General features: G+C 57.0%; 22 non-coding genes across 22 annotated transcripts; all 22 read left to right on the top strand.

The window, feature by feature from the left end:
• Positions 1–452: 452 nt before the first annotated feature.
• Positions 453–570, top strand: LOC136951192 (U5 spliceosomal RNA). The gene has a single exon (XR_010877679.1). It is a non-coding gene; the product is annotated as a U5 spliceosomal RNA (small nuclear RNA).
• A 588-nt stretch (positions 571–1,158) lies between these two features.
• LOC136951057 (U2 spliceosomal RNA) lies at positions 1,159–1,349 on the top strand. Its single transcript, XR_010877560.1, has one exon. It is a non-coding gene; the product is annotated as a U2 spliceosomal RNA (small nuclear RNA).
• A 792-nt stretch (positions 1,350–2,141) lies between these two features.
• Positions 2,142–2,259, top strand: LOC136951191 (U5 spliceosomal RNA). The gene has a single exon (XR_010877678.1). It is a non-coding gene; the product is annotated as a U5 spliceosomal RNA (small nuclear RNA).
• A 764-nt stretch (positions 2,260–3,023) lies between these two features.
• On the top strand, positions 3,024–3,214 carry LOC136951056 (U2 spliceosomal RNA). The gene has a single exon (XR_010877559.1). It is a non-coding gene; the product is annotated as a U2 spliceosomal RNA (small nuclear RNA).
• Positions 3,215–4,008: 794 nt separating this feature from the next.
• On the top strand, positions 4,009–4,126 carry LOC136951189 (U5 spliceosomal RNA). Its single transcript, XR_010877676.1, has one exon. It is a non-coding gene; the product is annotated as a U5 spliceosomal RNA (small nuclear RNA).
• A 764-nt stretch (positions 4,127–4,890) lies between these two features.
• LOC136951055 (U2 spliceosomal RNA) lies at positions 4,891–5,081 on the top strand. Its single transcript, XR_010877558.1, has one exon. It is a non-coding gene; the product is annotated as a U2 spliceosomal RNA (small nuclear RNA).
• An 804-nt stretch (positions 5,082–5,885) lies between these two features.
• On the top strand, positions 5,886–6,003 carry LOC136951188 (U5 spliceosomal RNA). Its single transcript, XR_010877675.1, has one exon. It is a non-coding gene; the product is annotated as a U5 spliceosomal RNA (small nuclear RNA).
• Positions 6,004–6,591: 588 nt separating this feature from the next.
• LOC136951054 (U2 spliceosomal RNA) lies at positions 6,592–6,782 on the top strand. Its single transcript, XR_010877557.1, has one exon. It is a non-coding gene; the product is annotated as a U2 spliceosomal RNA (small nuclear RNA).
• Positions 6,783–7,573: 791 nt separating this feature from the next.
• LOC136951187 (U5 spliceosomal RNA) lies at positions 7,574–7,691 on the top strand. Its single transcript, XR_010877674.1, has one exon. It is a non-coding gene; the product is annotated as a U5 spliceosomal RNA (small nuclear RNA).
• A 588-nt stretch (positions 7,692–8,279) lies between these two features.
• On the top strand, positions 8,280–8,470 carry LOC136951053 (U2 spliceosomal RNA). Its single transcript, XR_010877556.1, has one exon. It is a non-coding gene; the product is annotated as a U2 spliceosomal RNA (small nuclear RNA).
• A 786-nt stretch (positions 8,471–9,256) lies between these two features.
• LOC136951186 (U5 spliceosomal RNA) lies at positions 9,257–9,374 on the top strand. The gene has a single exon (XR_010877673.1). It is a non-coding gene; the product is annotated as a U5 spliceosomal RNA (small nuclear RNA).
• An 896-nt stretch (positions 9,375–10,270) lies between these two features.
• LOC136951052 (U2 spliceosomal RNA) lies at positions 10,271–10,461 on the top strand. Its single transcript, XR_010877555.1, has one exon. It is a non-coding gene; the product is annotated as a U2 spliceosomal RNA (small nuclear RNA).
• Positions 10,462–11,257: 796 nt separating this feature from the next.
• Positions 11,258–11,375, top strand: LOC136951185 (U5 spliceosomal RNA). Its single transcript, XR_010877672.1, has one exon. It is a non-coding gene; the product is annotated as a U5 spliceosomal RNA (small nuclear RNA).
• Positions 11,376–11,963: 588 nt separating this feature from the next.
• LOC136951050 (U2 spliceosomal RNA) lies at positions 11,964–12,154 on the top strand. The gene has a single exon (XR_010877554.1). It is a non-coding gene; the product is annotated as a U2 spliceosomal RNA (small nuclear RNA).
• A 792-nt stretch (positions 12,155–12,946) lies between these two features.
• On the top strand, positions 12,947–13,064 carry LOC136951184 (U5 spliceosomal RNA). Its single transcript, XR_010877671.1, has one exon. It is a non-coding gene; the product is annotated as a U5 spliceosomal RNA (small nuclear RNA).
• Positions 13,065–13,652: 588 nt separating this feature from the next.
• On the top strand, positions 13,653–13,843 carry LOC136951049 (U2 spliceosomal RNA). The gene has a single exon (XR_010877553.1). It is a non-coding gene; the product is annotated as a U2 spliceosomal RNA (small nuclear RNA).
• Positions 13,844–14,629: 786 nt separating this feature from the next.
• Positions 14,630–14,747, top strand: LOC136951183 (U5 spliceosomal RNA). The gene has a single exon (XR_010877670.1). It is a non-coding gene; the product is annotated as a U5 spliceosomal RNA (small nuclear RNA).
• A 764-nt stretch (positions 14,748–15,511) lies between these two features.
• Positions 15,512–15,702, top strand: LOC136951048 (U2 spliceosomal RNA). Its single transcript, XR_010877552.1, has one exon. It is a non-coding gene; the product is annotated as a U2 spliceosomal RNA (small nuclear RNA).
• A 791-nt stretch (positions 15,703–16,493) lies between these two features.
• On the top strand, positions 16,494–16,611 carry LOC136951182 (U5 spliceosomal RNA). The gene has a single exon (XR_010877669.1). It is a non-coding gene; the product is annotated as a U5 spliceosomal RNA (small nuclear RNA).
• Positions 16,612–17,199: 588 nt separating this feature from the next.
• LOC136951046 (U2 spliceosomal RNA) lies at positions 17,200–17,390 on the top strand. Its single transcript, XR_010877550.1, has one exon. It is a non-coding gene; the product is annotated as a U2 spliceosomal RNA (small nuclear RNA).
• A 798-nt stretch (positions 17,391–18,188) lies between these two features.
• Positions 18,189–18,306, top strand: LOC136951181 (U5 spliceosomal RNA). The gene has a single exon (XR_010877668.1). It is a non-coding gene; the product is annotated as a U5 spliceosomal RNA (small nuclear RNA).
• Positions 18,307–19,202: 896 nt separating this feature from the next.
• Positions 19,203–19,393, top strand: LOC136951045 (U2 spliceosomal RNA). The gene has a single exon (XR_010877549.1). It is a non-coding gene; the product is annotated as a U2 spliceosomal RNA (small nuclear RNA).
• The last annotated feature ends 363 nt before the right edge of the window (positions 19,394–19,756 follow it).

The raw sequence follows: 19,756 nt of genomic DNA, 5'->3' as shown, positions 1-19,756 counted from the left end.
GACTGAGTGAGTGAGTGACTGAGTGAGTGACTGAGTGAGTGAGTGACAGAGAGAGAGAGAGAGAGAGAGAGAGAGAGAGAGAGAGAGAGAGAGAGAGAGAGCTGGCTGACATTCAGCGGGGCCGAGGTGAAAAACTGGAAGGCAATCGGAATGAGTTTTTTATCGCCGTGTCAGTCGACACCAACACGGAGTGGACTGGCTGGAAGGCGCATACGATAAACACGTACGGATCTTAATGGAGAAAAAGCCATCAATGAAATGGAGAAAGTGCGGTAAGGAAAGAAAAGCCAAGCGGGCGGGCCGAGCCCCTCTGCGGCCCGTGGCGTTTCCGCGCCTTTTTTTTCCCGAGAAGGATGCGGTTCGCCCCGGTTCTCCCCGGTTCGCCCCCGCGGACGGGTGAGTCAGGGCCAACGGAGGGGTTGGGGGTAGGCCGTTTGGGTCGTTTCAAATCGACGCTCTGGTTCCCCTTCAGCACGCACAAGCCTTTCGCCTTTTACTAAAGACTTCCGTGGAGGGGAGCGCCGACGAGTGGAACGTGGTATTTTTGGGAGGCTTTGCCCGAGGGAGGGCAGAGCCTGATGGACGTGTGACAAAAGCAGGGTGAGGTTGGCTTTGGGGTTAGGTGCGTGCCTGCGGGTAAGGCAGGTTTTGTCTTTGCTTCTTCTGTAGCTGTTTCAATTCTGTTGCCTTTTGGCCTGGGCTTTCCGCTTCCGTCCCTGCTTGTCCTGCGGCTTTTGGCCTGGGCTTTCCGCTTCCGTCCCTGCTTGTCCTGCGGCTTTTGGCCTGGGCTTTCCGCTTCCGTCCCTGCTTGTCCTGCGGCTTTTGGCCTGGGCTTTCCGCTTCCGTCCCTGCTTGTCCTGCGGCTTTTGGCCTGGGCTTTCCGCTTCCGTCCCTGCTTGTCCTGCGGCTTTTGGCCTGGGCTTTCCGCTTCCGTCCCTGCTTGTCCTGCGGCTTTTGGCCTGGGCTTTCCGCTTCCGTCCCTGCTTGTCCTGCGGCTTTTGGCCTGGGCTTTCCGCTTCCGTCCCTGCTTGTCCTGCGGCTTTTGGCCTCGGCTTTGGTTTTGGCTTTTGGTGGTTTCGGCCGTTCTCGGTGTGGTGACCGAGCGGCCCAGGTGGTGCACGGAGGGTCCGCGCGCCGGGGGCGTCCGATAATGCGGTCATCGCTTCTCGGCCTTTTGGCTAAGATCAAGTGTAGTATCTGTTCTTATCAGTTTAATATCTGATATGTCCTCCATGCGAGGACAACATATTAAACGGATTTTTGCAACAGGGAGTCGGAACAGGGGCTCGCTCCGTCCGCTCCGCGCATCGCCCCGGTATTGCAGCGTCTCCGGGAAGGGTGCAATCTTTCTAAGCGTGTCAAAGAGAAAAGCTAGTGAGGGAGGGAGGGAGGGAGGGAGGGAGGGAGGGAGGGAAGGAAGGAAGGAAGGAAGGAGGGAGGGAAGGAGGGAATGTCTGAATGAGTGAGGTTTGGGGGAGAGGGGTTTAGGTTAGGGCTAGGGTTTTTGGGGTGAGGGTCAAAAAACCCTCAAAAGGGGGGGGCCCCCCAACAAAGCGGAACAAGCGATCCCTACCAAAAAAACGGGGTGAAAAGGGGGTGTGGGCGGAGCCCTGTCGGCCGGTGGCGTTTTCCCGCCCTTTTAGATATAAAAAAAAAAAAAAAAAAAAAAAAAAAAAAAAAAGTGAGTGACTGAGTGAGTGAGTGACTGAGTGAGTGACTGAGTGAGTGAGTGACAGAGAGAGAGAGAGAGAGAGAGAGAGAGAGAGAGAGAGAGAGAGAGAGAGAGAGAGCTGGCTGACATTCAGCGGGGCCGAGGTGAAAAACTGGAAGGCAATCGGAATGAGTTTTTTATCGCCGTGTCAGTCGACACCAACACGGAGTGGACTGGCTGGAAGGCGCATACGATAAACACGTACGGATCTTAATGGAGAAAAAGCCATCAATGAAATGGAGAAAGTGCGGTAAGGAAAGAAAAGCCAAGCGGGCGGGCCGAGCCCCTCTGCGGCCCGTGGCGTTTCCGCGCCTTTTTTTTCCCGAGAAGGATGCGGTTCGCCCCGGTTCTCCCCGGTTCGCCCCCGCGGACGGGTGAGTCAGGGCCAACGGAGGGGTTGGGGGTAGGCCGTTTGGGTCGTTTCAAATCGACGCTCTGGTTCCCCTTCAGCACGCACAAGCCTTTCGCCTTTTACTAAAGACTTCCGTGGAGGGGAGCGCCGACGAGTGGAACGTGGTATTTTTGGGAGGCTTTGCCCGAGGGAGGGCAGAGCCTGATGGACGTGTGACAAAAGCAGGGTGAGGTTGGCTTTGGGGTTAGGTGCGTGCCTGCGGGTAAGGCAGGTTTTGTCTTTGCTTCTTCTGTAGCTGTTTCAATTCTGTTGCCTTTTGGCCTGGGCTTTCCGCTTCCGTCCCTGCTTGTCCTGCGGCTTTTGGCCTGGGCTTTCCGCTTCCGTCCCTGCTTGTCCTGCGGCTTTTGGCCTGGGCTTTCCGCTTCCGTCCCTGCTTGTCCTGCGGCTTTTGGCCTGGGCTTTCCGCTTCCGTCCCTGCTTGTCCTGCGGCTTTTGGCCTGGGCTTTCCGCTTCCGTCCCTGCTTGTCCTGCGGCTTTTGGCCTGGGCTTTCCGCTTCCGTCCCTGCTTGTCCTGCGGCTTTTGGCCTGGGCTTTCCGCTTCCGTCCCTGCTTGTCCTGCGGCTTTTGGCCTGGGCTTTCCGCTTCCGTCCCTGCTTGTCCTGCGGCTTTTGGCCTGGGCTTTCCGCTTCCGTCCCTGCTTGTCCTGCGGCTTTTGGCCTGGGCTTTCCGCTTCCGTCCCTGCTTGTCCTGCGGCTTTTGGCCTGGGCTTTCCGCTTCCGTCCCTGCTTGTCCTGCGGCTTTTGGCCTGGGCTTTCCGCTTCCGTCCCTGCTTGTCCTGCGGCTTTTGGCCTCGGCTTTGGTTTTGGCTTTTGGTGGTTTCGGCCGTTCTCGGTGTGGTGACCGAGCGGCCCAGGTGGTGCACGGAGGGTCCGCGCGCCGGGGGCGTCCGATAATGCGGTCATCGCTTCTCGGCCTTTTGGCTAAGATCAAGTGTAGTATCTGTTCTTATCAGTTTAATATCTGATATGTCCTCCATGCGAGGACAACATATTAAACGGATTTTTGCAACAGGGAGTCGGAACAGGGGCTCGCTCCGTCCGCTCCGCGCATCGCCCCGGTATTGCAGCGTCTCCGGGAAGGGTGCAATCTTTCTAAGCGTGTCAAAGAGAAAAGCTAGTGAGGGAGGGAGGGAGGGAGGGAGGGAGGGAGGGAGGGAGGGAAGGAAGGAAGGAAGGAAGGAGGGAGGGAAGGAGGGAATGTCTGAATGAGTGAGGTTTGGGGGAGAGGGGTTTAGGTTAGGGCTAGGGTTTTTGGGGTGAGGGTCAAAAAACCCTCAAAAGGGGGGGGCCCCCCAACAAAGCGGAACAAGCGATCCCTACCAAAAAAACGGGGTGAAAAGGGGGTGTGGGCGGAGCCCTGTCGGCCGGTGGCGTTTTCCCGCCCTTTTAGATATAAAAAAAAAAAAAAAAAAAAAAAAAAAAAAAAAAGTGAGTGACTGAGTGAGTGAGTGACTGAGTGAGTGACTGAGTGAGTGAGTGACAGAGAGAGAGAGAGAGAGAGAGAGAGAGAGAGAGAGAGAGAGAGAGAGAGAGAGCTGGCTGACATTCAGCGGGGCCGAGGTGAAAAACTGGAAGGCAATCGGAATGAGTTTTTTATCGCCGTGTCAGTCGACACCAACACGGAGTGGACTGGCTGGAAGGCGCATACGATAAACACGTACGGATCTTAATGGAGAAAAAGCCATCAATGAAATGGAGAAAGTGCGGTAAGGAAAGAAAAGCCAAGCGGGCGGGCCGAGCCCCTCTGCGGCCCGTGGCGTTTCCGCGCCTTTTTTTTCCCGAGAAGGATGCGGTTCGCCCCGGTTCTCCCCGGTTCGCCCCCGCGGACGGGTGAGTCAGGGCCAACGGAGGGGTTGGGGGTAGGCCGTTTGGGTCGTTTCAAATCGACGCTCTGGTTCCCCTTCAGCACGCACAAGCCTTTCGCCTTTTACTAAAGACTTCCGTGGAGGGGAGCGCCGACGAGTGGAACGTGGTATTTTTGGGAGGCTTTGCCCGAGGGAGGGCAGAGCCTGATGGACGTGTGACAAAAGCAGGGTGAGGTTGGCTTTGGGGTTAGGTGCGTGCCTGCGGGTAAGGCAGGTTTTGTCTTTGCTTCTTCTGTAGCTGTTTCAATTCTGTTGCCTTTTGGCCTGGGCTTTCCGCTTCCGTCCCTGCTTGTCCTGCGGCTTTTGGCCTGGGCTTTCCGCTTCCGTCCCTGCTTGTCCTGCGGCTTTTGGCCTGGGCTTTCCGCTTCCGTCCCTGCTTGTCCTGCGGCTTTTGGCCTGGGCTTTCCGCTTCCGTCCCTGCTTGTCCTGCGGCTTTTGGCCTGGGCTTTCCGCTTCCGTCCCTGCTTGTCCTGCGGCTTTTGGCCTGGGCTTTCCGCTTCCGTCCCTGCTTGTCCTGCGGCTTTTGGCCTGGGCTTTCCGCTTCCGTCCCTGCTTGTCCTGCGGCTTTTGGCCTGGGCTTTCCGCTTCCGTCCCTGCTTGTCCTGCGGCTTTTGGCCTGGGCTTTCCGCTTCCGTCCCTGCTTGTCCTGCGGCTTTTGGCCTGGGCTTTCCGCTTCCGTCCCTGCTTGTCCTGCGGCTTTTGGCCTGGGCTTTCCGCTTCCGTCCCTGCTTGTCCTGCGGCTTTTGGCCTGGGCTTTCCGCTTCCGTCCCTGCTTGTCCTGCGGCTTTTGGCCTCGGCTTTGGTTTTGGCTTTTGGTGGTTTCGGCCGTTCTCGGTGTGGTGACCGAGCGGCCCAGGTGGTGCACGGAGGGTCCGCGCGCCGGGGGCGTCCGATAATGCGGTCATCGCTTCTCGGCCTTTTGGCTAAGATCAAGTGTAGTATCTGTTCTTATCAGTTTAATATCTGATATGTCCTCCATGCGAGGACAACATATTAAACGGATTTTTGCAACAGGGAGTCGGAACAGGGGCTCGCTCCGTCCGCTCCGCGCATCGCCCCGGTATTGCAGCGTCTCCGGGAAGGGTGCAATCTTTCTAAGCGTGTCAAAGAGAAAAGCTAGTGAGGGAGGGAGGGAGGGAGGGAGGGAGGGAGGGAGGGAGGGAGGGAGGGAAGGAAGGAAGGAAGGAAGGAGGGAGGGAAGGAGGGAATGTCTGAATGAGTGAGGTTTGGGGGAGAGGGGTTTAGGTTAGGGCTAGGGTTTTTGGGGTGAGGGTCAAAAAACCCTCAAAAGGGGGGGGCCCCCCAACAAAGCGGAACAAGCGATCCCTACCAAAAAAACGGGGTGAAAAGGGGGTGTGGGCGGAGCCCTGTCGGCCGGTGGCGTTTTCCCGCCCTTTTAGATATAAAAAAAAAAAAAAAAAAAAAAAAAAAAAAAAAAGTGAGTGACTGAGTGAGTGAGTGACTGAGTGAGTGACTGAGTGAGTGAGTGACAGAGAGAGAGAGAGAGAGAGAGAGAGAGAGAGAGAGAGAGAGAGAGAGAGAGAGAGCTGGCTGACATTCAGCGGGGCCGAGGTGAAAAACTGGAAGGCAATCGGAATGAGTTTTTTATCGCCGTGTCAGTCGACACCAACACGGAGTGGACTGGCTGGAAGGCGCATACGATAAACACGTACGGATCTTAATGGAGAAAAAGCCATCAATGAAATGGAGAAAGTGCGGTAAGGAAAGAAAAGCCAAGCGGGCGGGCCGAGCCCCTCTGCGGCCCGTGGCGTTTCCGCGCCTTTTTTTTCCCGAGAAGGATGCGGTTCGCCCCGGTTCTCCCCGGTTCGCCCCCGCGGACGGGTGAGTCAGGGCCAACGGAGGGGTTGGGGGTAGGCCGTTTGGGTCGTTTCAAATCGACGCTCTGGTTCCCCTTCAGCACGCACAAGCCTTTCGCCTTTTACTAAAGACTTCCGTGGAGGGGAGCGCCGACGAGTGGAACGTGGTATTTTTGGGAGGCTTTGCCCGAGGGAGGGCAGAGCCTGATGGACGTGTGACAAAAGCAGGGTGAGGTTGGCTTTGGGGTTAGGTGCGTGCCTGCGGGTAAGGCAGGTTTTGTCTTTGCTTCTTCTGTAGCTGTTTCAATTCTGTTGCCTTTTGGCCTGGGCTTTCCGCTTCCGTCCCTGCTTGTCCTGCGGCTTTTGGCCTGGGCTTTCCGCTTCCGTCCCTGCTTGTCCTGCGGCTTTTGGCCTGGGCTTTCCGCTTCCGTCCCTGCTTGTCCTGCGGCTTTTGGCCTGGGCTTTCCGCTTCCGTCCCTGCTTGTCCTGCGGCTTTTGGCCTGGGCTTTCCGCTTCCGTCCCTGCTTGTCCTGCGGCTTTTGGCCTGGGCTTTCCGCTTCCGTCCCTGCTTGTCCTGCGGCTTTTGGCCTGGGCTTTCCGCTTCCGTCCCTGCTTGTCCTGCGGCTTTTGGCCTGGGCTTTCCGCTTCCGTCCCTGCTTGTCCTGCGGCTTTTGGCCTCGGCTTTGGTTTTGGCTTTTGGTGGTTTCGGCCGTTCTCGGTGTGGTGACCGAGCGGCCCAGGTGGTGCACGGAGGGTCCGCGCGCCGGGGGCGTCCGATAATGCGGTCATCGCTTCTCGGCCTTTTGGCTAAGATCAAGTGTAGTATCTGTTCTTATCAGTTTAATATCTGATATGTCCTCCATGCGAGGACAACATATTAAACGGATTTTTGCAACAGGGAGTCGGAACAGGGGCTCGCTCCGTCCGCTCCGCGCATCGCCCCGGTATTGCAGCGTCTCCGGGAAGGGTGCAATCTTTCTAAGCGTGTCAAAGAGAAAAGCTAGTGAGGGAGGGAGGGAGGGAGGGAGGGAGGGAGGGAGGGAAGGAAGGAAGGAAGGAAGGAGGGAGGGAAGGAGGGAATGTCTGAATGAGTGAGGTTTGGGGGAGAGGGGTTTAGGTTAGGGCTAGGGTTTTTGGGGTGAGGGTCAAAAAACCCTCAAAAGGGGGGGGCCCCCCAACAAAGCGGAACAAGCGATCCCTACCAAAAAAACGGGGTGAAAAGGGGGTGTGGGCGGAGCCCTGTCGGCCGGTGGCGTTTTCCCGCCCTTTTAGATATAAAAAAAAAAAAAAAAAAAAAAAAAAAAAAAAAGTGAGTGACTGAGTGAGTGAGTGACTGAGTGAGTGACTGAGTGAGTGAGTGACAGAGAGAGAGAGAGAGAGAGAGAGAGAGAGAGAGAGAGAGAGAGAGAGAGAGAGAGCTGGCTGACATTCAGCGGGGCCGAGGTGAAAAACTGGAAGGCAATCGGAATGAGTTTTTTATCGCCGTGTCAGTCGACACCAACACGGAGTGGACTGGCTGGAAGGCGCATACGATAAACACGTACGGATCTTAATGGAGAAAAAGCCATCAATGAAATGGAGAAAGTGCGGTAAGGAAAGAAAAGCCAAGCGGGCGGGCCGAGCCCCTCTGCGGCCCGTGGCGTTTCCGCGCCTTTTTTTTCCCGAGAAGGATGCGGTTCGCCCCGGTTCTCCCCGGTTCGCCCCCGCGGACGGGTGAGTCAGGGCCAACGGAGGGGTTGGGGGTAGGCCGTTTGGGTCGTTTCAAATCGACGCTCTGGTTCCCCTTCAGCACGCACAAGCCTTTCGCCTTTTACTAAAGACTTCCGTGGAGGGGAGCGCCGACGAGTGGAACGTGGTATTTTTGGGAGGCTTTGCCCGAGGGAGGGCAGAGCCTGATGGACGTGTGACAAAAGCAGGGTGAGGTTGGCTTTGGGGTTAGGTGCGTGCCTGCGGGTAAGGCAGGTTTTGTCTTTGCTTCTTCTGTAGCTGTTTCAATTCTGTTGCCTTTTGGCCTGGGCTTTCCGCTTCCGTCCCTGCTTGTCCTGCGGCTTTTGGCCTGGGCTTTCCGCTTCCGTCCCTGCTTGTCCTGCGGCTTTTGGCCTGGGCTTTCCGCTTCCGTCCCTGCTTGTCCTGCGGCTTTTGGCCTGGGCTTTCCGCTTCCGTCCCTGCTTGTCCTGCGGCTTTTGGCCTGGGCTTTCCGCTTCCGTCCCTGCTTGTCCTGCGGCTTTTGGCCTGGGCTTTCCGCTTCCGTCCCTGCTTGTCCTGCGGCTTTTGGCCTGGGCTTTCCGCTTCCGTCCCTGCTTGTCCTGCGGCTTTTGGCCTGGGCTTTCCGCTTCCGTCCCTGCTTGTCCTGCGGCTTTTGGCCTCGGCTTTGGTTTTGGCTTTTGGTGGTTTCGGCCGTTCTCGGTGTGGTGACCGAGCGGCCCAGGTGGTGCACGGAGGGTCCGCGCGCCGGGGGCGTCCGATAATGCGGTCATCGCTTCTCGGCCTTTTGGCTAAGATCAAGTGTAGTATCTGTTCTTATCAGTTTAATATCTGATATGTCCTCCATGCGAGGACAACATATTAAACGGATTTTTGCAACAGGGAGTCGGAACAGGGGCTCGCTCCGTCCGCTCCGCGCATCGCCCCGGTATTGCAGCGTCTCCGGGAAGGGTGCAATCTTTCTAAGCGTGTCAAAGAGAAAAGCTAGTGAGGGAGGGAGGGAGGGAGGGAGGGAGGGAGGGAAGGAAGGAAGGAAGGAAGGAGGGAGGGAAGGAGGGAATGTCTGAATGAGTGAGGTTTGGGGGAGAGGGGTTTAGGTTAGGGCTAGGGTTTTTGGGGTGAGGGTCAAAAAACCCTCAAAAGGGGGGGGCCCCCCAACAAAGCGGAACAAGCGATCCCTACCAAAAAAACGGGGTGAAAAGGGGGTGTGGGCGGAGCCCTGTCGGCCGGTGGCGTTTTCCCGCCCTTTTAGATATAAAAAAAAAAAAAAAAAAAAAAAAAAAAAAAAAAGTGAGTGACTGAGTGAGTGAGTGACTGAGTGAGTGACTGAGTGAGTGAGTGACAGAGAGAGAGAGAGAGAGAGAGAGAGAGAGAGAGAGAGAGAGAGAGAGAGAGAGCTGGCTGACATTCAGCGGGGCCGAGGTGAAAAACTGGAAGGCAATCGGAATGAGTTTTTTATCGCCGTGTCAGTCGACACCAACACGGAGTGGACTGGCTGGAAGGCGCATACGATAAACACGTACGGATCTTAATGGAGAAAAAGCCATCAATGAAATGGAGAAAGTGCGGTAAGGAAAGAAAAGCCAAGCGGGCGGGCCGAGCCCCTCTGCGGCCCGTGGCGTTTCCGCGCCTTTTTTTTCCCGAGAAGGATGCGGTTCGCCCCGGTTCTCCCCGGTTCGCCCCCGCGGACGGGTGAGTCAGGGCCAACGGAGGGGTTGGGGGTAGGCCGTTTGGGTCGTTTCAAATCGACGCTCTGGTTCCCCTTCAGCACGCACAAGCCTTTCGCCTTTTACTAAAGACTTCCGTGGAGGGGAGCGCCGACGAGTGGAACGTGGTATTTTTGGGAGGCTTTGCCCGAGGGAGGGCAGAGCCTGATGGACGTGTGACAAAAGCAGGGTGAGGTTGGCTTTGGGGTTAGGTGCGTGCCTGCGGGTAAGGCAGGTTTTGTCTTTGCTTCTTCTGTAGCTGTTTCAATTCTGTTGCCTTTTGGCCTGGGCTTTCCGCTTCCGTCCCTGCTTGTCCTGCGGCTTTTGGCCTGGGCTTTCCGCTTCCGTCCCTGCTTGTCCTGCGGCTTTTGGCCTGGGCTTTCCGCTTCCGTCCCTGCTTGTCCTGCGGCTTTTGGCCTGGGCTTTCCGCTTCCGTCCCTGCTTGTCCTGCGGCTTTTGGCCTGGGCTTTCCGCTTCCGTCCCTGCTTGTCCTGCGGCTTTTGGCCTGGGCTTTCCGCTTCCGTCCCTGCTTGTCCTGCGGCTTTTGGCCTGGGCTTTCCGCTTCCGTCCCTGCTTGTCCTGCGGCTTTTGGCCTGGGCTTTCCGCTTCCGTCCCTGCTTGTCCTGCGGCTTTTGGCCTGGGCTTTCCGCTTCCGTCCCTGCTTGTCCTGCGGCTTTTGGCCTGGGCTTTCCGCTTCCGTCCCTGCTTGTCCTGCGGCTTTTGGCCTGGGCTTTCCGCTTCCGTCCCTGCTTGTCCTGCGGCTTTTGGCCTGGGCTTTCCGCTTCCGTCCCTGCTTGTCCTGCGGCTTTTGGCCTGGGCTTTCCGCTTCCGTCCCTGCTTGTCCTGCGGCTTTTGGCCTGGGCTTTCCGCTTCCGTCCCTGCTTGTCCTGCGGCTTTTGGCCTGGGCTTTCCGCTTCCGTCCCTGCTTGTCCTGCGGCTTTTGGCCTCGGCTTTGGTTTTGGCTTTTGGTGGTTTCGGCCGTTCTCGGTGTGGTGACCGAGCGGCCCAGGTGGTGCACGGAGGGTCCGCGCGCCGGGGGCGTCCGATAATGCGGTCATCGCTTCTCGGCCTTTTGGCTAAGATCAAGTGTAGTATCTGTTCTTATCAGTTTAATATCTGATATGTCCTCCATGCGAGGACAACATATTAAACGGATTTTTGCAACAGGGAGTCGGAACAGGGGCTCGCTCCGTCCGCTCCGCGCATCGCCCCGGTATTGCAGCGTCTCCGGGAAGGGTGCAATCTTTCTAAGCGTGTCAAAGAGAAAAGCTAGTGAGGGAGGGAGGGAGGGAGGGAGGGAGGGAGGGAGGGAGGGAAGGAAGGAAGGAAGGAAGGAGGGAGGGAAGGAGGGAATGTCTGAATGAGTGAGGTTTGGGGGAGAGGGGTTTAGGTTAGGGCTAGGGTTTTTGGGGTGAGGGTCAAAAAACCCTCAAAAGGGGGGGGCCCCCCAACAAAGCGGAACAAGCGATCCCTACCAAAAAAACGGGGTGAAAAGGGGGTGTGGGCGGAGCCCTGTCGGCCGGTGGCGTTTTCCCGCCCTTTTAGATATAAAAAAAAAAAAAAAAAAAAAAAAAAAAAAAAAAGTGAGTGACTGAGTGAGTGAGTGACTGAGTGAGTGACTGAGTGAGTGAGTGACAGAGAGAGAGAGAGAGAGAGAGAGAGAGAGAGAGAGAGAGAGAGAGAGAGAGAGAGCTGGCTGACATTCAGCGGGGCCGAGGTGAAAAACTGGAAGGCAATCGGAATGAGTTTTTTATCGCCGTGTCAGTCGACACCAACACGGAGTGGACTGGCTGGAAGGCGCATACGATAAACACGTACGGATCTTAATGGAGAAAAAGCCATCAATGAAATGGAGAAAGTGCGGTAAGGAAAGAAAAGCCAAGCGGGCGGGCCGAGCCCCTCTGCGGCCCGTGGCGTTTCCGCGCCTTTTTTTTCCCGAGAAGGATGCGGTTCGCCCCGGTTCTCCCCGGTTCGCCCCCGCGGACGGGTGAGTCAGGGCCAACGGAGGGGTTGGGGGTAGGCCGTTTGGGTCGTTTCAAATCGACGCTCTGGTTCCCCTTCAGCACGCACAAGCCTTTCGCCTTTTACTAAAGACTTCCGTGGAGGGGAGCGCCGACGAGTGGAACGTGGTATTTTTGGGAGGCTTTGCCCGAGGGAGGGCAGAGCCTGATGGACGTGTGACAAAAGCAGGGTGAGGTTGGCTTTGGGGTTAGGTGCGTGCCTGCGGGTAAGGCAGGTTTTGTCTTTGCTTCTTCTGTAGCTGTTTCAATTCTGTTGCCTTTTGGCCTGGGCTTTCCGCTTCCGTCCCTGCTTGTCCTGCGGCTTTTGGCCTGGGCTTTCCGCTTCCGTCCCTGCTTGTCCTGCGGCTTTTGGCCTGGGCTTTCCGCTTCCGTCCCTGCTTGTCCTGCGGCTTTTGGCCTGGGCTTTCCGCTTCCGTCCCTGCTTGTCCTGCGGCTTTTGGCCTGGGCTTTCCGCTTCCGTCCCTGCTTGTCCTGCGGCTTTTGGCCTGGGCTTTCCGCTTCCGTCCCTGCTTGTCCTGCGGCTTTTGGCCTGGGCTTTCCGCTTCCGTCCCTGCTTGTCCTGCGGCTTTTGGCCTGGGCTTTCCGCTTCCGTCCCTGCTTGTCCTGCGGCTTTTGGCCTCGGCTTTGGTTTTGGCTTTTGGTGGTTTCGGCCGTTCTCGGTGTGGTGACCGAGCGGCCCAGGTGGTGCACGGAGGGTCCGCGCGCCGGGGGCGTCCGATAATGCGGTCATCGCTTCTCGGCCTTTTGGCTAAGATCAAGTGTAGTATCTGTTCTTATCAGTTTAATATCTGATATGTCCTCCATGCGAGGACAACATATTAAACGGATTTTTGCAACAGGGAGTCGGAACAGGGGCTCGCTCCGTCCGCTCCGCGCATCGCCCCGGTATTGCAGCGTCTCCGGGAAGGGTGCAATCTTTCTAAGCGTGTCAAAGAGAAAAGCTAGTGAGGGAGGGAGGGAGGGAGGGAGGGAGGGAGGGAGGGAAGGAAGGAAGGAAGGAAGGAGGGAGGGAAGGAGGGAATGTCTGAATGAGTGAGGTTTGGGGGAGAGGGGTTTAGGTTAGGGCTAGGGTTTTTGGGGTGAGGGTCAAAAAACCCTCAAAAGGGGGGGGCCCCCCAACAAAGCGGAACAAGCGATCCCTACCAAAAAAACGGGGTGAAAAGGGGGTGTGGGCGGAGCCCTGTCGGCCGGTGGCGTTTTCCCGCCCTTTTAGATATAAAAAAAAAAAAAAAAAAAAAAAAAAAAAAAAAAGTGAGTGACTGAGTGAGTGAGTGACTGAGTGAGTGACTGAGTGAGTGAGTGACAGAGAGAGAGAGAGAGAGAGAGAGAGAGAGAGAGAGAGAGAGAGAGAGAGAGAGAGCTGGCTGACATTCAGCGGGGCCGAGGTGAAAAACTGGAAGGCAATCGGAATGAGTTTTTTATCGCCGTGTCAGTCGACACCAACACGGAGTGGACTGGCTGGAAGGCGCATACGATAAACACGTACGGATCTTAATGGAGAAAAAGCCATCAATGAAATGGAGAAAGTGCGGTAAGGAAAGAAAAGCCAAGCGGGCGGGCCGAGCCCCTCTGCGGCCCGTGGCGTTTCCGCGCCTTTTTTTTCCCGAGAAGGATGCGGTTCGCCCCGGTTCTCCCCGGTTCGCCCCCGCGGACGGGTGAGTCAGGGCCAACGGAGGGGTTGGGGGTAGGCCGTTTGGGTCGTTTCAAATCGACGCTCTGGTTCCCCTTCAGCACGCACAAGCCTTTCGCCTTTTACTAAAGACTTCCGTGGAGGGGAGCGCCGACGAGTGGAACGTGGTATTTTTGGGAGGCTTTGCCCGAGGGAGGGCAGAGCCTGATGGACGTGTGACAAAAGCAGGGTGAGGTTGGCTTTGGGGTTAGGTGCGTGCCTGCGGGTAAGGCAGGTTTTGTCTTTGCTTCTTCTGTAGCTGTTTCAATTCTGTTGCCTTTTGGCCTGGGCTTTCCGCTTCCGTCCCTGCTTGTCCTGCGGCTTTTGGCCTGGGCTTTCCGCTTCCGTCCCTGCTTGTCCTGCGGCTTTTGGCCTGGGCTTTCCGCTTCCGTCCCTGCTTGTCCTGCGGCTTTTGGCCTGGGCTTTCCGCTTCCGTCCCTGCTTGTCCTGCGGCTTTTGGCCTGGGCTTTCCGCTTCCGTCCCTGCTTGTCCTGCGGCTTTTGGCCTGGGCTTTCCGCTTCCGTCCCTGCTTGTCCTGCGGCTTTTGGCCTGGGCTTTCCGCTTCCGTCCCTGCTTGTCCTGCGGCTTTTGGCCTGGGCTTTCCGCTTCCGTCCCTGCTTGTCCTGCGGCTTTTGGCCTCGGCTTTGGTTTTGGCTTTTGGTGGTTTCGGCCGTTCTCGGTGTGGTGACCGAGCGGCCCAGGTGGTGCACGGAGGGTCCGCGCGCCGGGGGCGTCCGATAATGCGGTCATCGCTTCTCGGCCTTTTGGCTAAGATCAAGTGTAGTATCTGTTCTTATCAGTTTAATATCTGATATGTCCTCCATGCGAGGACAACATATTAAACGGATTTTTGCAACAGGGAGTCGGAACAGGGGCTCGCTCCGTCCGCTCCGCGCATCGCCCCGGTATTGCAGCGTCTCCGGGAAGGGTGCAATCTTTCTAAGCGTGTCAAAGAGAAAAGCTAGTGAGGGAGGGAGGGAGGGAGGGAGGGAGGGAGGGAAGGAAGGAAGGAAGGAAGGAGGGAGGGAAGGAGGGAATGTCTGAATGAGTGAGGTTTGGGGGAGAGGGGTTTAGGTTAGGGCTAGGGTTTTTGGGGTGAGGGTCAAAAAACCCTCAAAAGGGGGGGGCCCCCCAACAAAGCGGAACAAGCGATCCCTACCAAAAAAACGGGGTGAAAAGGGGGTGTGGGCGGAGCCCTGTCGGCCGGTGGCGTTTTCCCGCCCTTTTAGATATAAAAAAAAAAAAAAAAAAAAAAAAAAAAAAAAAAGTGAGTGACTGAGTGAGTGAGTGACTGAGTGAGTGACTGAGTGAGTGAGTGACAGAGAGAGAGAGAGAGAGAGAGAGAGAGAGAGAGAGAGAGAGAGAGAGAGAGAGCTGGCTGACATTCAGCGGGGCCGAGGTGAAAAACTGGAAGGCAATCGGAATGAGTTTTTTATCGCCGTGTCAGTCGACACCAACACGGAGTGGACTGGCTGGAAGGCGCATACGATAAACACGTACGGATCTTAATGGAGAAAAAGCCATCAATGAAATGGAGAAAGTGCGGTAAGGAAAGAAAAGCCAAGCGGGCGGGCCGAGCCCCTCTGCGGCCCGTGGCGTTTCCGCGCCTTTTTTTTCCCGAGAAGGATGCGGTTCGCCCCGGTTCTCCCCGGTTCGCCCCCGCGGACGGGTGAGTCAGGGCCAACGGAGGGGTTGGGGGTAGGCCGTTTGGGTCGTTTCAAATCGACGCTCTGGTTCCCCTTCAGCACGCACAAGCCTTTCGCCTTTTACTAAAGACTTCCGTGGAGGGGAGCGCCGACGAGTGGAACGTGGTATTTTTGGGAGGCTTTGCCCGAGGGAGGGCAGAGCCTGATGGACGTGTGACAAAAGCAGGGTGAGGTTGGCTTTGGGGTTAGGTGCGTGCCTGCGGGTAAGGCAGGTTTTGTCTTTGCTTCTTCTGTAGCTGTTTCAATTCTGTTGCCTTTTGGCCTGGGCTTTCCGCTTCCGTCCCTGCTTGTCCTGCGGCTTTTGGCCTGGGCTTTCCGCTTCCGTCCCTGCTTGTCCTGCGGCTTTTGGCCTGGGCTTTCCGCTTCCGTCCCTGCTTGTCCTGCGGCTTTTGGCCTGGGCTTTCCGCTTCCGTCCCTGCTTGTCCTGCGGCTTTTGGCCTGGGCTTTCCGCTTCCGTCCCTGCTTGTCCTGCGGCTTTTGGCCTGGGCTTTCCGCTTCCGTCCCTGCTTGTCCTGCGGCTTTTGGCCTGGGCTTTCCGCTTCCGTCCCTGCTTGTCCTGCGGCTTTTGGCCTGGGCTTTCCGCTTCCGTCCCTGCTTGTCCTGCGGCTTTTGGCCTGGGCTTTCCGCTTCCGTCCCTGCTTGTCCTGCGGCTTTTGGCCTGGGCTTTCCGCTTCCGTCCCTGCTTGTCCTGCGGCTTTTGGCCTGGGCTTTCCGCTTCCGTCCCTGCTTGTCCTGCGGCTTTTGGCCTGGGCTTTCCGCTTCCGTCCCTGCTTGTCCTGCGGCTTTTGGCCTCGGCTTTGGTTTTGGCTTTTGGTGGTTTCGGCCGTTCTCGGTGTGGTGACCGAGCGGCCCAGGTGGTGCACGGAGGGTCCGCGCGCCGGGGGCGTCCGATAATGCGGTCATCGCTTCTCGGCCTTTTGGCTAAGATCAAGTGTAGTATCTGTTCTTATCAGTTTAATATCTGATATGTCCTCCATGCGAGGACAACATATTAAACGGATTTTTGCAACAGGGAGTCGGAACAGGGGCTCGCTCCGTCCGCTCCGCGCATCGCCCCGGTATTGCAGCGTCTCCGGGAAGGGTGCAATCTTTCTAAGCGTGTCAAAGAGAAAAGCTAGTGAGGGAGGGAGGGAGGGAGGGAGGGAGGGAGGGAGGGAGGGAAGGAAGGAAGGAAGGAAGGAGGGAGGGAAGGAGGGAATGTCTGAATGAGTGAGGTTTGGGGGAGAGGGGTTTAGGTTAGGGCTAGGGTTTTTGGGGTGAGGGTCAAAAAACCCTCAAAAGGGGGGGGCCCCCCAACAAAGCGGAACAAGCGATCCCTACCAAAAAAACGGGGTGAAAAGGGGGTGTGGGCGGAGCCCTGTCGGCCGGTGGCGTTTTCCCGCCCTTTTAGATATAAAAAAAAAAAAAAAAAAAAAAAAAAAAAAAAAGTGAGTGACTGAGTGAGTGAGTGACTGAGTGAGTGACTGAGTGAGTGAGTGACAGAGAGAGAGAGAGAGAGAGAGAGAGAGAGAGAGAGAGAGAGAGAGAGAGAGCTGGCTGACATTCAGCGGGGCCGAGGTGAAAAACTGGAAGGCAATCGGAATGAGTTTTTTATCGCCGTGTCAGTCGACACCAACACGGAGTGGACTGGCTGGAAGGCGCATACGATAAACACGTACGGATCTTAATGGAGAAAAAGCCATCAATGAAATGGAGAAAGTGCGGTAAGGAAAGAAAAGCCAAGCGGGCGGGCCGAGCCCCTCTGCGGCCCGTGGCGTTTCCGCGCCTTTTTTTTCCCGAGAAGGATGCGGTTCGCCCCGGTTCTCCCCGGTTCGCCCCCGCGGACGGGTGAGTCAGGGCCAACGGAGGGGTTGGGGGTAGGCCGTTTGGGTCGTTTCAAATCGACGCTCTGGTTCCCCTTCAGCACGCACAAGCCTTTCGCCTTTTACTAAAGACTTCCGTGGAGGGGAGCGCCGACGAGTGGAACGTGGTATTTTTGGGAGGCTTTGCCCGAGGGAGGGCAGAGCCTGATGGACGTGTGACAAAAGCAGGGTGAGGTTGGCTTTGGGGTTAGGTGCGTGCCTGCGGGTAAGGCAGGTTTTGTCTTTGCTTCTTCTGTAGCTGTTTCAATTCTGTTGCCTTTTGGCCTGGGCTTTCCGCTTCCGTCCCTGCTTGTCCTGCGGCTTTTGGCCTGGGCTTTCCGCTTCCGTCCCTGCTTGTCCTGCGGCTTTTGGCCTGGGCTTTCCGCTTCCGTCCCTGCTTGTCCTGCGGCTTTTGGCCTGGGCTTTCCGCTTCCGTCCCTGCTTGTCCTGCGGCTTTTGGCCTGGGCTTTCCGCTTCCGTCCCTGCTTGTCCTGCGGCTTTTGGCCTGGGCTTTCCGCTTCCGTCCCTGCTTGTCCTGCGGCTTTTGGCCTGGGCTTTCCGCTTCCGTCCCTGCTTGTCCTGCGGCTTTTGGCCTGGGCTTTCCGCTTCCGTCCCTGCTTGTCCTGCGGCTTTTGGCCTCGGCTTTGGTTTTGGCTTTTGGTGGTTTCGGCCGTTCTCGGTGTGGTGACCGAGCGGCCCAGGTGGTGCACGGAGGGTCCGCGCGCCGGGGGCGTCCGATAATGCGGTCATCGCTTCTCGGCCTTTTGGCTAAGATCAAGTGTAGTATCTGTTCTTATCAGTTTAATATCTGATATGTCCTCCATGCGAGGACAACATATTAAACGGATTTTTGCAACAGGGAGTCGGAACAGGGGCTCGCTCCGTCCGCTCCGCGCATCGCCCCGGTATTGCAGCGTCTCCGGGAAGGGTGCAATCTTTCTAAGCGTGTCAAAGAGAAAAGCTAGTGAGGGAGGGAGGGAGGGAGGGAGGGAGGGAGGGAGGGAGGGAGGGAAGGAAGGAAGGAAGGAAGGAGGGAGGGAAGGAGGGAATGTCTGAATGAGTGAGGTTTGGGGGAGAGGGGTTTAGGTTAGGGCTAGGGTTTTTGGGGTGAGGGTCAAAAAACCCTCAAAAGGGGGGGGCCCCCCAACAAAGCGGAACAAGCGATCCCTACCAAAAAAACGGGGTGAAAAGGGGGTGTGGGCGGAGCCCTGTCGGCCGGTGGCGTTTTCCCGCCCTTTTAGATATAAAAAAAAAAAAAAAAAAAAAAAAAAAAAAAAAAGTGAGTGACTGAGTGAGTGAGTGACTGAGTGAGTGACTGAGTGAGTGAGTGACAGAGAGAGAGAGAGAGAGAGAGAGAGAGAGAGAGAGAGAGAGAGAGAGAGAGAGCTGGCTGACATTCAGCGGGGCCGAGGTGAAAAACTGGAAGGCAATCGGAATGAGTTTTTTATCGCCGTGTCAGTCGACACCAACACGGAGTGGACTGGCTGGAAGGCGCATACGATAAACACGTACGGATCTTAATGGAGAAAAAGCCATCAATGAAATGGAGAAAGTGCGGTAAGGAAAGAAAAGCCAAGCGGGCGGGCCGAGCCCCTCTGCGGCCCGTGGCGTTTCCGCGCCTTTTTTTTCCCGAGAAGGATGCGGTTCGCCCCGGTTCTCCCCGGTTCGCCCCCGCGGACGGGTGAGTCAGGGCCAACGGAGGGGTTGGGGGTAGGCCGTTTGGGTCGTTTCAAATCGACGCTCTGGTTCCCCTTCAGCACGCACAAGCCTTTCGCCTTTTACTAAAGACTTCCGTGGAGGGGAGCGCCGACGAGTGGAACGTGGTATTTTTGGGAGGCTTTGCCCGAGGGAGGGCAGAGCCTGATGGACGTGTGACAAAAGCAGGGTGAGGTTGGCTTTGGGGTTAGGTGCGTGCCTGCGGGTAAGGCAGGTTTTGTCTTTGCTTCTTCTGTAGCTGTTTCAATTCTGTTGCCTTTTGGCCTGGGCTTTCCGCTTCCGTCCCTGCTTGTCCTGCGGCTTTTGGCCTGGGCTTTCCGCTTCCGTCCCTGCTTGTCCTGCGGCTTTTGGCCTGGGCTTTCCGCTTCCGTCCCTGCTTGTCCTGCGGCTTTTGGCCTGGGCTTTCCGCTTCCGTCCCTGCTTGTCCTGCGGCTTTTGGCCTGGGCTTTCCGCTTCCGTCCCTGCTTGTCCTGCGGCTTTTGGCCTGGGCTTTCCGCTTCCGTCCCTGCTTGTCCTGCGGCTTTTGGCCTGGGCTTTCCGCTTCCGTCCCTGCTTGTCCTGCGGCTTTTGGCCTGGGCTTTCCGCTTCCGTCCCTGCTTGTCCTGCGGCTTTTGGCCTGGGCTTTCCGCTTCCGTCCCTGCTTGTCCTGCGGCTTTTGGCCTGGGCTTTCCGCTTCCGTCCCTGCTTGTCCTGCGGCTTTTGGCCTGGGCTTTCCGCTTCCGTCCCTGCTTGTCCTGCGGCTTTTGGCCTGGGCTTTCCGCTTCCGTCCCTGCTTGTCCTGCGGCTTTTGGCCTGGGCTTTCCGCTTCCGTCCCTGCTTGTCCTGCGGCTTTTGGCCTGGGCTTTCCGCTTCCGTCCCTGCTTGTCCTGCGGCTTTTGGCCTGGGCTTTCCGCTTCCGTCCCTGCTTGTCCTGCGGCTTTTGGCCTCGGCTTTGGTTTTGGCTTTTGGTGGTTTCGGCCGTTCTCGGTGTGGTGACCGAGCGGCCCAGGTGGTGCACGGAGGGTCCGCGCGCCGGGGGCGTCCGATAATGCGGTCATCGCTTCTCGGCCTTTTGGCTAAGATCAAGTGTAGTATCTGTTCTTATCAGTTTAATATCTGATATGTCCTCCATGCGAGGACAACATATTAAACGGATTTTTGCAACAGGGAGTCGGAACAGGGGCTCGCTCCGTCCGCTCCGCGCATCGCCCCGGTATTGCAGCGTCTCCGGGAAGGGTGCAATCTTTCTAAGCGTGTCAAAGAGAAAAGCTAGTGAGGGAGGGAGGGAGGGAGGGAGGGAGGGAGGGAGGGAGGGAAGGAAGGAAGGAAGGAAGGAGGGAGGGAAGGAGGGAATGTCTGAATGAGTGAGGTTTGGGGGAGAGGGGTTTAGGTTAGGGCTAGGGTTTTTGGGGTGAGGGTCAAAAAACCCTCAAAAGGGGGGGGCCCCCCAACAAAGCGGAACAAGCGATCCCTACCAAAAAAACGGGGTGAAAAGGGGGTGTGGGCGGAGCCCTGTCGGCCGGTGGCGTTTTCCCGCCCTTTTAGATATAAAAAAAAAAAAAAAAAAAAAAAAAAAAAAAAAAGTGAGTGACTGAGTGAGTGAGTGACTG

The sequence above is a fragment of the Osmerus mordax genome, chromosome 10, assembly GCF_038355195.1.
Source record: "Osmerus mordax isolate fOsmMor3 chromosome 10, fOsmMor3.pri, whole genome shotgun sequence".
Lineage (NCBI taxonomy): Eukaryota > Metazoa > Chordata > Actinopteri > Osmeriformes > Osmeridae > Osmerus > Osmerus mordax.
Note: the sequence above shows the minus strand (reverse complement) of the source record. Positions and strands in the feature narration are given on the sequence as shown.